This window comes from Panthera onca, chromosome A1, assembly GCF_046562875.1.
Source record: "Panthera onca isolate mPanOnc1 chromosome A1, mPanOnc1 haplotype 2, whole genome shotgun sequence".
In the NCBI taxonomy this organism is placed as follows: domain Eukaryota; kingdom Metazoa; phylum Chordata; class Mammalia; order Carnivora; family Felidae; genus Panthera; species Panthera onca.
In genome coordinates, this window is record NC_138339.1 from 177,412,272 (window position 1) to 177,424,864 (window position 12,593).

Here is a 12,593-nt window from a genome sequence, read left to right on the forward strand (position 1 = left end):
TGAACATCAGTTGCTCATTTTGTGAGATTGTGAAGTTCAACATTTACTTCCATCACCAAAACACTGCCAGACAAAGGGAACACAGAAGGGAAGATTTTCTATTTTCTTAAAGCTTCAGACACTTTAAGATCTTCATTGTTCCTGGATGATTACTAGATACTGTAATCTTTTGCTTTCATTTCCCACCTCATACTACTCTAATCCTTTCCAACAGACATTTGATAGATTATCATTAATGTAGTTTACAATGATTACCTTTAAATCCATTATGGACTAACAGACAAATGTCTTGTTTTTCCTGTGAACTTCTACGGAGCCTGTCATTTAAGCAGTCATATTCACCTGTGGGCACTTCCACTCACTTATGCAAGACATATTAGGTGTTCTATGTGCTGAGTACTGTTCCAGGCATTGACTATGCATCAATACACTTACAAATCCCTGCCTTCACAGAGCATCCTAGAAGGGGAGTGGGTGGGCAAATAATTTTCAAGAGAAGACACGAATTCAAGTTTGGGAAAGGGCCCCAGATCCTGCATTTCTAACAAAATCCCAAGTGAAGCCACTAGTCCCCCATCAGTAAAAGTGACCCAGCGAGTGAAAATCAACAATGTAGTTACGAGGGGGCGCCTGGGTGGCTCAGTCAGTTTGAGCAGGACTTCAGCTCAGGTCATGATTCCATGGTTCACAAGCTCGAGCCCCACATCAGGCTGTACAGACAACTGAGAGCCTAGAGCCTGCTTCAGATTCTGCCTCCCTCTCTCTCTGCCCCTCCCCTCTCAAAAATAAACATAAAAAAATTTAGTTGAGAACTAGTTTCATCTATTCGTGCAGACTGGAAACAGTTATCATGTAGCCATATGAAAGGGTTTTTCCAAGCTAAGGGAAGAGCAAGCGCAAAGTCCATGAAGAAAGTCAGCCATCAGGATGCTCGGAGAGTTGAGTAAGGATGAAGGGAGGTAGAGCACTTTAAGGTCTTTGCACAAAGATGATTAATGAATGAGCTGGGGGCTTAAGTTCCACATTTTAAAAGTAGCCTCTACAATGTTATCATTAACAGTAAAGAAAATAATTCATTCAGAATGTTCAGAAAATGAATGGCAGAAACTACATCTTTTCCATGTAAACCTAGAATTTTATAGATCAAAGAACATGAGATGGCACAAATTAGACAATTCTTTGGAGGGCTAGGAAATCATTTGTCAAGAATGATCTGTAGACCAGTGTGAATACAAACTTCAACCCCCAAGGAGATCCAAAAACAACTGCATAGTTGGCTTATCACTGGGGCAGAAAGGGGTTACTATTTACTACACAGAGTTGGAAGGAAAATCCTATGGATTCAGAAGCAAATGTAAGATTGGCACCAGCTAAAAGGCTTATGCCAAGCAAAATAGCCATAAAACCTGTATGAAACACAAAATGTACATTCTCTATTCCTATTTAGTCTCACCTCCATACAAATTCTGAGGTACTGCTTTGATGTGCTGCATTCATATGGCTCATTATAATGTTCTTACAATACATAGACCAAAACCAACCAGTTTCTCAAAATGCTGGTCTTCCTAGCATCCAGCCCTACTCGCTTTCTAGATTGTTATACACCTGAATTCATGTTTTTGTTTTGAAAACCCACCTGTGGTGAAGAACCTGATCTCAACATGTAACCACTCTAGATTCCAGTAGTGTTCACTGAACATGGCCCTTGCATTGAATCTGTTGAGGAATTTAACTGGACTTTTAAGGTACCTAATAGTTCAAGAAGCATACATCCTCAACCTGAATATAAGTAATTTTCATCTACTCTTGCCAGTCCCAGCTTCCTGTACGTCTATATTCCCATACAGATAACACCTCAACCAAGTAAAAGAAAATGATTCCTTTAAAGTTTTATCAGTGGAACTTAAGAACCTTTTAATGTCTTTAGGTCTTTTAGTCTAAGTTCAGGTGAACAATATAGTTTCCGAAACAATTTCATAGAATACATACATCTTATAAACAAGCATGTAAACAGGTATGTACTCTTCTTTTACTAAGCGTACATACTCTTAAGTTTAGGCATGCAGTTATTAATAATGGAAACATTGCACTGAATATATTTGGCACCACTTGCCATCAACCCCAGGATTTTTTGTTTTTACCTCTATGCCATAAATACTTGCCCCATTAATGACTAAACCTGTATTTACATTGCCAATTTAGTTACTTTTTCAAGTACTCAAAACTGCACAGGGATGGAATTTCTGCTTTTAGAATTGCTTTACTGGCCTCAAGCAAAATATCTTAAAAATCTTAAATTTCATCTTATTATAAAAACACTACAATTTGGACAAACTGCTGAAGATCTTAATTTGGTTTAAGTATAATACAAACCCATTAAAAAACATTCAACCCTGTCAGCAAATATTTAGATATTTACTAAAAAGCAGTTTAAGACTACACACTTTGGCTTCCTCTCTTAAATTTCAATGTATCAATAGGTCAAAAACAAAAACAAAACTATTAACATGTGGACAAGATCCCAGTAAGTACAAAATAAAGATGCTTCCTACTTAAATTAACAAGTTAACTAGCTGGATTTTAAGTGCCTATGATCTGTGATTGGAAAAAAAAAAAAAAAAATTGTACTTGGGAGCCCTGAGCAGAATATACTAGGAACCCAAATCTCCAAATCAAGCAAATTCAAATGTGATTTAAGCATGGTCAGATTCAAAATAGTAGAGGATAACCTTTTTTTTTTTATCGACTAATTGACCTGGGTTTTAATCCAGACTCCACTGGTCTTAGATCTTTGCAAATAAATACTGCTGATCTCACTTCCTCATCTGTAAAACTAAGATACAAATGCTGCCATAGATACTACAAATGCTTTAGTAAAGTAAACTAATAGAGGCAGTAAATCACCTCAGGACCTGTCTCCACTTCCCAACTACCTTAAATTGATAAGCAAAGATGTTTGGATCAATTTATAATAACAAACAACACCAGAGAAACTGCCACAACTAAGAATGACCTTAAAATTTTTATTTTAATATGCTCATTCTGGACAATTTCTTAACAAACAGTCTTAAAATATGGAATTTTATTTGTTTACATTAAACGCACCAAACAACTCAAACAGCATGACTAAATTGCAAATACAGAAGTAGGCCTCTGAATGCTATGCCTGCTGAAATTACTGGAAAGAGAATTAAGCCTTAACAATTTTCCTACTGTCTTAAAATTCATGGGATACATCCATTTGAGTTATCCTTTAAAACTCTTGAGGAATATTACATCTGGAACTGAACTCATAAAAACAGAAAACTATATTAATTCAGACTTTAAAAACAATGTAGGCTAAACAACCTCTAAGGCAAAGGATAATCTGCAGACTCAAGTAGACATGATGATCTTATTTTTAGTTGGACACCAAATACTGGCCTTTGTATACTTGTGCTCTCCTTACCTTTACTACTCAGCCCAAAGGCTAGTTTTCTAATGCTAGACAACTACACCATAGTTGTCAACTTCTAACAGAACAATATTTCACTAAATACATAATAAACTTTAACATAATACTGAATTGTTCTCCAGGCAATTGCAGGTTGCATTTTGTCAGGAATCATTCTGTAGGGCTCTTCAAACTACAGGGAAAAACCCAACTCTGGCTTGTTCTGTTTAGACAGGTCTGCCTGTAAAATGAAGATCTCAAAGTTTTTAGTAAAATCACCACTACTTTGCAGTTTTGAAAATTCATAAAGCTGTAAGTGCTTTCCTTTTAAACACAGGCTAAGAATCATACATGTATAACATGCAAAAAAATAGAAAAACTTATTTTTCCTGAAAATAATCTTAAAGCTATCAAAACTCAAGCAATAGTACCCTAATACTCAATTCTTAACAATTTCAAGGTCAAAATACAAAAAAAGGTTAGAGCTTCCCCCCTCCCCGGTCAATTAGAGAGAAGGCAGGCAATTATGAGCTATAATCAAGGTGTTCAAATTATTTGTATCTCAAAATGGCTAATTATATTTAGATGGCTTTTTGTTAGTGCTACTTGAAAACATGTTGTATTGTTTAAGAAAATCTTAACAGAATCACGAACATAAACTTTGCCACGCATTTTAAAACCAGAAACAAATAAAATGCAATTCCTAGTGAACTCTAGACAACCTCAGCCCTACTGCCAACCACACAAGAAAACACCCACCAAACAAGTTAATAAATGTGTGTGTTAAGTCTAGTTACAGTCCAATTGAGTTCTGAACACAAATACTACAAAGGTTCAGCATCTAGGGAGAAAAGTTAACCATTTAAGATTTTATTTAAAATCTGACTTCCATTTTAGCATGTAAAGAAATCCTCTAAATGTCTTATCACTATTCTATATTAAATAGTAATGCTAAAAGCTTTAAAATGAAATTATATGGTTTGGTAGAGTAAATATCACTTTTTTCACTAATCACCATGGCACACCTTTCTGGAGACTACCATAACCCATGCTAACCTTATGGGGCTTTAAAAACATTTAAAGCAGTATTTGTCATTAAATGATCAAAACAAAACCACTTTAAGGTTTTCAATTCAAAAGGTTTAAGAACTCAAAGTAAAGGACAATTAGATCCTCATTTTATTAATCGTGGCACAATTCTTTGTATTTTCTCTCTGAAAAGTTACCTTTTAATAATCACTCCAGAACTATCAAACTCTTACCTTTCTATTCAGGGATCCATGATTAAACTCTAAGTTTCTTTAAAAAGGGATACATTAGCAGTTAAGCTTTCCATGTTCAGATTTTACATAATCTATTTTATAACACGGTGTAATAAATAAGTTATAGCAAATTTACTCCATATTACAGCTATCCTTCAAAATTTAGCTTGGATCCAATTTTAACAACGGATCCTTTAAAATCTGATTATTCTCAAGTTAACCCACATTCTTCTACAAGGTGAAAACACAGGCTAGACACAAACACATGAAAGAAAAGGCAGAAATGTTGAATAAAATACTGTTACTGCCACTTCTTAGCTTCCACTACAGTGGACTTGAAGTCACATATGCCTAGACCAACTATCAATGTTGCAAAAGTCCGGTTTATGAAGGGAGAAGTACTAATAGTATTACAGCATTAGAGAAAACCTAACTTCAGACTTCCAGCCTACACTCTTGGAATGAGACATGTCCACACACACACACTTGTCACTCTGCTTAGCATCGGCGTGTCTTCTTTTTAACTCCTGTTTTTTAAGTTCCAGAAAGTTAACAACAGTCTAAGGACCACTAACTGTTTATACAGCATAGATAATTACTAAGAAAACTAGTACGTAACCAGTTAACAGTTATACATTAAGAACACCAGTACTGGTAAAACAGTATTTGATTACTAGAAACAAGACAACCTCCCCTCCCCAAATGTCAATTAACATGCTTAAAAAGCAACCAAACCCCACAACTTTCTTAATACATTGCTTTAAACAGATTATTTTCACCAAATTTAAATAAACAATGCACAAGCAATGCAATTATTAACTTTTGGATGAAGACAGCGCAAATACCAACTCTAAAAAAGCAAAAAGGCATCTCCCAACTTCACAAATTATCATACGTTTATTAAAATAAATTTCCTTCACAGACACGATTAAAGTCAAATACTTAATAAATCTATTCCAATATAGTAAAAACTTATAATCCTGACATGCAACAGAATGTTTTAGCACAAAATTATGACAAAACTTCAGTTTAAGAAACAGAAAGTTGTATAGATGAATTTCAAAATTAAAATTACAAAGGTTTTAAAAATACTTTACATTTCTGGAACGTTTAAAGTGGAAGTCGCATCTTCAGTAATATTTAATTTTCAAAATCTTCTGGTCACAATCCCCACCAAACTCAACAGGCCGGGACAAGTGCAATACCATACAGAAACACAGCATTGCAACCGATCCCAACCTGTGTAGAAAGGGGTTTGATTTTCCCTTACTTTTCTACAGACTTTTCACTACCACAGTCAGTTTTGCATGGATTTGCACAGCAGAATATCACACAGCTGGATGCAAACCTGCAAAACTAACCATAGAAGAGTGTTCAGTAACTGGACAGTTTGACTGGGCGACAGGCCGAGGCTGGAGTTCTACAGCTAGCAGTACTTTAAGTGCTCATAATGCAGTAGATAACTAAACACTACCTGCACTATAAGCACTTTAGTGCTACAGAAGCTGTCACATCAGATACACCAGGCAGATTCTACATCGACACAATAAAAGTACAAAATTAGTAAAAATCACTTGAAGGAAATAGCAGGCCACCATCAGTTTTGCATAGATTTGCACAACTACATTCTTCTTGTAGTGCAACTATGCAAAACTAACAGAGGACTGCAAACAAAAAGTATTAAAACACCTATATACTTGCTTGGCTTGGATTATTGGATGAAAACATAACTTCTTATGCCAGAAGGAGCACTTAGGGCAGTAGATGCTAATCTACTTCACTATCTGCACTAGATGCACCTTAGAACAAAAAGCACTCAACACCAGCAGGCCCTGCACTTTAAAGCCCACCTTGGCTTCCCGAGGCAGCTGTCACCATAATGCTACAAGTGCCTTCACTGCAGTAGATGCACATATCACTACCTGCACTGTAAGCACTTTGACATTATTCTGACTGGTCACAATCTTCAGTCTCACAAGGTGATGTTCTCTTTATTCCTGCTAAATTTGAAATAAATAATTAGAAGAACACCTCAAACTTTTAAGGGCTAGAAAACATACAAAATTCAGCATAATTCCTAATGGGGAAGAGAAAATGAGTTTATCTCAAACCTGCGAATTTCATTCACAAGCACATTTACACCTTAAAAGTAGAAAAAAAATCTTTTTCACAAGACAATCTTAACCATCTAATACTGTCAAAGAAATTGGTGGCTCTTCCTTTACCTGGAGGTTCCCAAAGACATACTCAAAAAAAAAAAAAAAAAAAAATCAAGATTAGACTGCATATGAATGAGAATTAACAGGGCAATTTGATTCATACATGTACCTTTTTAGAGGAAATCTTCATATCCACGTGGCAAAACATTTTTTTCTTCTGGCTTCCAATTAGCAAATACTTGGCAAATCAATTAACAAAATTACCTTTCAGACTACATTTCAAGTGTTATTAGCTTGTTATAGAACTTAAATATCCTGTTTAAATTGTTTTGAACCTTGAAAACTTACTCCAAATTAGATCTACTTTATCACCCAACTTAAAGCAGTTCTAAAATTACATTTTATAAACTGCATACCAGTTTCCAAAGATTTTTATGGTATTTGCATTGTACTTTAACTTAAAAATTAGCTGGCCACAGAGTTAATTTTAAGTGAACAAAATACAAGATACCTATTTCACTATTTGAAAACCCAATCCCATTTTACTCAAATGATTAAAATAAAAAAAAATTGTTTTAAAGAAAAAGTTAACCAAAAAGAATTAGAATACACTTACCCACTAGGGAAAACTTTCTTCTTGCAAGTATCCTTAGAAAAGCTTTTGGTGCAGTTAGGTCCACGTGTATGACTGGGTTGGGGGGTGGGGAGACAGGGATAAAAGACAAACATATTTGCTGAAAATTATTATCACCTCCAAACCCATACTTAAATTTAAATTTGCTTATTTCTAACGCTCTTGTATCAATTAGTTACATTCATTTGCCAAAATGAGGATAACATAGCCAAGCAACACTGGCAATGTTTAAAAGACCAACAATGTATAGAAGTGTAAACGTGTAAGAGAATAAAGTTGAAAAACCCACAGGTATTAAATTCATGTCTTATTTAAAAAGATCCTGAAATACTCCAGTATGATCCACAGCAATCCTTTACTGTACAGTTCTAATAAGAGGGAAAAGCAGCAGCAGCAAAGGGACTATTCTTTACCACCCCTCCCCCATCCAAGACCTCGTGGCTGCAAGCCGGGATAAAGAGTTGTTTCCTCAAGTGATGTGGTCGGATGGCATGTTGGTAATTTTTTCTTTTGGCGATACTGCAGGAACGAGTCTGCCTTCTCCAGTTCCCGTCCCCTTTGCTCCGGCTAAGGAGTAGAAAAGGGAGCAGGAACGCTCGAGACTGCAAAGTGCCCGCCTCGCTCATGGAGCCCGGGCCGGCAGCACATGTCGCACAAGGGGGTGCATGGCCCTGCGGTTTCGCGAGCGGCCGCCAGGGGGCGGTGGGTCAGAGTCGGGCCCTGCCGGACGCGGCAACCCCCCCACCCCGTTTCCCGGCGGCAGCCGCGCGGCGACCGGCGGCGCCGAGGCCCGAGCGCGGCGGGGACGCGGGCGCGCCGCCCCTCCTTTGTGTCCCCCGCCCCCCCCCCCAGCCCGGCCCAGAGGGGCGGGGGCTCCGCGACTGCGGTGCCCGTCGCACGCGGCCCGAGGCCTAAGCCGGGAACAATCGGCGGCGGCGCGCAGTCGCCGCCATGTCCCCCGCCCTCACCCCCGCGCAGCCCGCCCCGCAGGAATATGGCGGCGCGGCCGCCGCTCCCGCCGAGCCGGGCCGGCCCTCCCGCGCCGCGCTCCCCGCCAGCGGGCGGGCAAAGGCGGCTCCACGCCGTCACCGAGGCCGGCCAGGGCCTGCTCCGCGGGCCAGGGCCCGGGAAGTTGCGAGCCCCACCCGGGACTGCCCACGCGGGTTAACAAAGCCCACGCGGAGTGGGGGTGGCGTCCAGGCCGCGCCGCCCCGAGCTCCCGCGCCCTCCGCCCACCCTCGCGCGTACAAAGTTTGGGGGCCCGCGGGCTCCCGCCCACGCCACGCCGCCCGCCAGCGCGCAGGTACCTCGTGGGCGCGCCCCCTCCCGGCCCGCGGCCTGCCCCATGTGCCGCTGCCGCCGCCGCTTTGTTCTGGAGGCGCTTTAACTCTCGCCCCCAGGAGAAACTTTCCCTTCCCGGGGACCCCGCGCCCCGCGTGCACCCCGAGCCCTGGAAGGGGCGCGGGCCTCGCGCGTACCCTCCCTGAGGGGCCATTGTGTGCGCCGCGCGCCCACCCGCCCGCCGGGGCCGGCCCAGGCAGGGTCCGCGCGGGTCCCGGGCGCGGCCGCCTCGCGCACGCCGCCCCCTCCCACCCTCCCTTCCCCGGCCCTGCCCTGCCCCTCCGCCAGCCCGCAAGCAAGCGAGGGGGCAGCGAGTCGCCGCTGCCACACGCAGGGGTGGCCAACGGCCCGAGACCCGCCCCGGCCCCCGGCCACGCCGCCGCCGCCACGCTGCCCCGGGCCATTCCGCCCCACCCGCCCGCCCGCCCTCCCTCCGGACTGGGGCCGCACACAACAGGTTTCACTCACTCGGCGGAGGGGCGGGCAGACTCACCAGGAGGAGTAGCCGCCACCATCTTCGCCTCGCCCGCCGCGGGCTCTCGCTCCCGCCTCCCCACCCGCCTCCGCTTTACTACGACCGGAGGCCCCAGGCCGGGGGTGCGGCCGGCCGACCGGCCGGCCCCGCCAAGGAGCTTCGCGAGGGGCGCAAGCCGCGACTACGCGGCGGGGGTCGTCCCCACCCCCTCGGCCTCGCCCGAGGGCGCGAAGTGGCGCGAAGGCGCAGGTCGGGCGGCGACGGCAGCACCTCGAAGGGCCATGTGGGTGAATGAAGGGCGGCGGCTCCCGCCTCAACGTAAATACGGACAAGCCCCACTCCCTCATTAGCATAAAAAACAAAGTACTTCCGACCTCCCCGCCCGCCCGCCAATCACCGCAGGCCCCGCCCACGGCGGCTCGGCTCGGCGGCCGGGAGAGCGGGAGCTGGGAGCCGCTCGCGGCGCAGCGCTGCCTCTCCCCGGCCGCGCTTCCCCGCCGCCCGCCCACCGCCGCCCGCCTCGCGGAGCGCCTCGCCCGGACACCTCGCGCCACGCCTCCGGCACGCCCTCCGTTAACAAGCTCTGCGCGCGTGCAGACCCCCGCGAGCCGCACACCCTCCTGGAAGTGCGGCTTCCTGAGAGCTCTGCTCTCCCTGGGACTCGACGTGTACGCGATGTGATTACTGTTTATTACTTTCCTTGCCCACGATGGGTCTCGGTGGTAATTAGGGGCCTGCTTCATGCCAACATGAACCAAAGATAAATAAAACCCAGTGACTTACTCTCACATTGAAACCGGATTACTGCGTGCACAGATCGTTTTAGAACAGAGATAAATGCATTACACCCGGGACTCATGAATGCACACATCGTTGAAGTGTTTCCTTAACCCGGCCGTGTGTAAACCAAAACGCATGCCCGAGCAGAGGTTTCGCAGCTGCAGTACCTGATCCTCCTCTCATACCCCGCTGCACTTAGTAAGAACACTTAGCTCCCCTGTGCAAATAGTAGAGCTCGGAAAGAACCTCATCAACAACCATAAAGCTGAGAAAAGGAGCCCACTCAGGAGCACGTCCTTCTACACATTGTGGTTTAGGAAATTCCAGAATTCTCGGAAACAATTGTCAAAAGAAGTGAGGTTTCATAACATTTACTACAAATACAGTAATTTTAAATTGGTTTTAAATAATCCAGTAAGTATTTGGTGGAAAGCACATAACCACTATTTCGTGATTTTACAAGCCAACTGGAAACACCATATTACCAGAAGATGTCTATAATGTCCAAATGTTAAAATATTCGGCATTCAAATTTGATGATATTGCTAATATTTACTATCTTTATGACTCATGTTGTCATGCTTTGCTTAAATTGTCAGACTAGAGATGATATAAAAAGTAAAGGATTAACTCTTCTTTTTGCTAGTCTTTTATACGAAGGACATTTTTTTCTATATATTTTTGCTTTACAAATCCAAATAAATGGCCAAATCTGAAATTTTACAATATTTAGTCTTTCTATAATGGTCATTTATGAGACTTTCAAAGGGGGAAAACTTATTGCTAATTTTATTTAAAGTCTGTATTTACATTACTTTTGGCCAGGATTGACAGATATATCAATTTCTTTTTCTTTAAAACTTCTTCTTCTGCTTTAAGTTAGAATGGCTGGGAGGAGGAGTGCTGTGAGTGTTCATAACACTCTCTGAATCATGGGAAATCCCACCTGTACACAGGTTTCTTAGCAGGAGAGAGTTATTTATCTCAATTTTTTTTCCAATTAAAGTCAACACTGCAATACTCCTGTGTTTAAAAAGCTCTTTTTTAGACATCTAACAATATTTCTGTGGAAATCTAACATACAAGTAACTATTTTCTGTGATTACAGTTTGCGAGATTTAATTCTTGATGTATATACATTTTTACGGTAATCAGAATTTTGGAAGATGTAAATTCATTTAAACCAACTTACTTGGAAATCCCAGAAAGTTTCACAATTAGTAGATTGCATTTTATTTTTAAGGGGTTCACTTACACTTCCTTTCAAAATTAAGAAACAAATTATGAGTATAATTAGAATAATTGAAAACTTTTCAATCCCAATGAATTTAAAGATTACCAACTTTGTATTGTTTTAAGTCATTACTAACTAAAAACTCATCCTTCTCAATTTTAGGGGCCACACCTAGGGCCACAGCTAGGTATACTTTATCACTAAAGTAAAGATTTTGTGGTTATGATTTTGAAGATCAGAAAAAATTTCTGAACTGCTAACAAATGCCTTCTGCAACCAAGAAATGTAAAAACAAAGCTATCTGAAATGCCAAAGTAGACACACAGTCTTCTCAAGTTAACTAAAACAGACAATACTGTTTTACACAATCCAGAACTTTTTAGATGATTTGAAAAGCTCAATTCAACATGAGAACATTTGCATTAACTTTGTACATTATATATAACAAGTAGTAGGGAAATATTTGTATTTTTTACTTTTCATCCAGATGTTTCAGTCTTATAGGTGTTATGAGTTGAAAACATGTGAAAAGTTCTGATCTTGTAACATTCAGAATTTTATTCCCTATTTTTTGCATTTGGCTGCATCAGTATCAATTGACTTAATTGTATTGAATTTTTGAAAGAGAAATTCAGTTTAAATATTGTTTTGTAGCAAGATTACAGGATTTTAAGAAACTAATGAAGCAATAATCCCATTCACATTAGAGATGTGAAAACTCAAGAATGGTGCAGGAATGCAAGACAAATACAATTATCTGTTATTTTGAACCTGTATCTCTGTATAATTTGAATAATAATTTGGAGATTGCCTGTAACTTGGCTCTTGCAATTAAGTATATTTCATATTTTGGCAATTTGGCATTTTTAATATAGATTCCTATAGTAATTTATATTTTCTTATAGTATTCGAATTTTAAGGGAAAAGGAGATATATTTAAACATCACTTTGACTTTGGAAAATTAACAGGTTTTATAAATCAAGAACATTTTGAACTCTTTTATAAGGTAGCAAAAAGGGATAAATGATACAAATTTATTGATGACATTTTGGATTTTTACAATATGTATCTGTAAATGTTTGAAAATGCATAGTCTAGTCTTAACCACATTAATCATGTTTTATATTTAGGATTTTAAAGATATTCAATCCAAGTTAACAATCATCTATTAAGTATCTGCTATTCTCTGGGTACTGGTCAACATTTTAATAAGGAATAAGACAGAGCCTATGCTTATGAAAAGTTTAAGAATTATAGTATATTACAGATTATCA

At 41.0% G+C, this 12,593-nt stretch overlaps 1 long non-coding RNA gene across 7 annotated transcripts in view; it reads right to left on the reverse strand.

Moving 5' to 3' along the window:
- Positions 1 to 9,635, reverse strand: part of LOC132681925 (uncharacterized) — a 35,600-nt gene extending 25,965 nt beyond the window's left edge. For all 7 annotated transcript variants that reach the window (XR_009611324.3, XR_009611320.3, XR_009611323.3 and 4 more), the window contains exons 1-2: positions 9,323 to 9,635; positions 7,471 to 7,542 (exon numbers count right to left, since the gene is read on the reverse strand). This is a non-coding gene — a long non-coding RNA (uncharacterized LOC132681925). The remainder of the gene's footprint in view (positions 1 to 7,470; positions 7,543 to 9,322) is intronic.
- Between the last annotated feature and the right edge of the window lie 2,958 nt (positions 9,636 to 12,593).